This window comes from Argentina silus (assembly GCF_951799395.1).
Source record: "Argentina silus genome assembly, chromosome: 12".
Classification (NCBI taxonomy): domain Eukaryota; kingdom Metazoa; phylum Chordata; class Actinopteri; order Argentiniformes; family Argentinidae; genus Argentina; species Argentina silus.
This window is the reverse complement of record NC_139666.1, coordinates 7,380,695-7,383,194: the sequence shown is the minus strand read 5'-3', so window position 1 is coordinate 7,383,194 and position 2,500 is coordinate 7,380,695.

Here is a 2,500-nt window from a genome sequence, read left to right as displayed (position 1 = left end):
GTATCCTATTCTGAGCTCTCGCTCACACACACACATTCACACACGCTCACACACGCTCACACTCACACACGCTCACACTCACACACGCACACGCACACTCACACTCACACTCACACTCACACTCACACTCACACTCACACACACACACACACACACACACACACACACACACACACTGTGAAAGTCACTGGGTTTAGGATGTTGTACAATAACAAGCATGCCACCACTTGAACAACATGCCTGAACAACATGAATGTCTTATTCAGTTCACCTTGAGAAACAAATTGAATTGATAATCCCCTGGATGCCTCTGGACGTTCATCTACCTCCGAACAATGTCTCTGTTGCTGGGAGGAAACCATTAGTTGGTGTTTACACGTTGTGAATATAAAAGGCAATTGATATATTTCAGGAACATGAATGAGAACTCAAATGTATACTTCCAAAGCAACTATTGAATCTTTTTATGTGAGTCTGTAATTTGAAAAACAAGCACACACACCGTATGGCCCTGCATTTCAATGACGCAGGTGTATCTGAAGGCAACATCGTGAATGAAGGTTTGGCCTTACCCTGTGCTTGGTCTTTCAAATTCACTTTTCTCTTCTCATCCCGTTCCCCCCCCCTTTCTCTCTCTCTCTTGTCTCTCTCTCCCTGGTCTCTCCCACCCTCTCTCTCTCTCTCTCTCTCTCTCTCTCCCTCTCTCTCTCTTTCACTCTCTCTCTCTCTCTCCAGTCGCAGGCCTTCATCTAAAACCCTACACCCCCATGAGGCACGAAAGAGGATCCTTCCTCTCTCACACTTCCTCTCTCTCACACCTTGTGTGGCTTGAATGGAGTTAGAGAGAGAGTGTGTGTGTGTGTGTGTGTGGGGGGGGTGTGTGTGTGTGTGTGTGTGAGAGAGAGAGAGAGAGAGAAGGAGAGTGTGTGAGAGAGTGAGAGAGAGACAGACAGACAGACACAGACACACAGACAGAGAGAGACAGAGAGAGAGAGAAGAAAGAAGTGACACAAAGTTGAAAAGAGAGACTGGGGGAGAAGAGGAGAAGAGGAGGAAGAGAAACCGGGGGAGAAGAGAGAACTCTCCATTGATCAATAATGCTTCGCTGCAGCTTGTTGATTGAACCAGACATTGTAGACAGACAGTAATATCCTCCTCTCTATCTCTCTCTCTATCTCTCTCTCTCTCTCTCTTTCTCATTTTCTCTCTCTCTCTCATGTGCACACTCTTTTTCTCTCTCTCTCTCTCTTTCATGTGCACACACTCTCTCTCTCTCTCTTTCTCTCTCTCTCTCTCTCTCTCTCTCTCTCTCTCTCTCTCTCTGTGTGTTAGAACTGTGGCCTGTATCAAACAGCTCCATTAGCCTGTGTTTGATCCCAGGGGTCTAGAGCAGGGCGGCTCAGCACAGAGAGGACACTTCAGGGTGAGTACGGGTAATAAGACCTGTCTGTGTGAATGAGCATCTGTGTATGGATACCTATGCACTGAGCTGTGAGGGTGACACAGTGGGAATGGTGTGTGTGTGTGTGTGTCTTGCGGTCTATGTCATTGACAGTAGTGCCTGCAGTGACATTGCCATTTATTCCAATTGGTTGCTGACATACAATACATGCAATCACCTATTAGTGTTAGAAAGGGTACAGAACCAGCATAAGTTAGCATTCAAAGCTGTTTTTGCGTGCCTTACCTGCTTTTTCTTAACAGTACTGAAAACATGTGATACAGCTGTCCTTGCAGGTTTACCAGATAAAGACGCGCGTTAATTAAAAATTCCATTTCGCAGTGTCAGTTTGTTCACATCTTTTCTCCTTCCTCTCTCTCTCCCTCTCTCCCCTCCTTATCTTCAAGTGCTATTTGAGTCATCCTCAAACCCCTCCAAACAACGCAGACGTGGACAGTTTGAGAGGAGATGAAATCCGAGTTGCCGCGGTTCCGCTCGGCGCGGCGAGGGAGCGATTCTCTGACACTCTCTGTAGCCTGCGGTAGAGGATGCTACGCTAGCAGCAGGCCTGCCACGACAGCACAACGCCCCGTTAGCGTCGCCATGCTGCGCAGCGCCTCACAGCGCTAGGCTAACGTCACGCTGTGCCGATATGGAGAGGCTGATGTGACGTTAGCATAGCCACATGGCGCGGCGCTAGGCTATCCAACCCCATCAGTGCTGAAACAGCACAACAGGGCATTAGCATAGCACAATGGCATATCGGTATATCAGCATAACAGCTCGGCGTGGCTTTAGCTTAGCAACGCTATATGGTATCAAACCCGCACAGCTATTCCCGTCAACGCTGAGACGGAAGCAACATTGTTAGCTCCTGTGAAGTGACCTCTCACCTCACTGGGAATAGCCAGATATATAGACTAGCGTTGGCGTACGTGAGGATAGAGAGAGAGAGAGAAGAGAGAGAGAAGCTCTGTCTGGTGGTGATAGTGACTCATCTGTTAGCGAGAGGAACAGTTGGTGGGAGACATGGACCGGGGACAAGGCCACTCTGGTTCT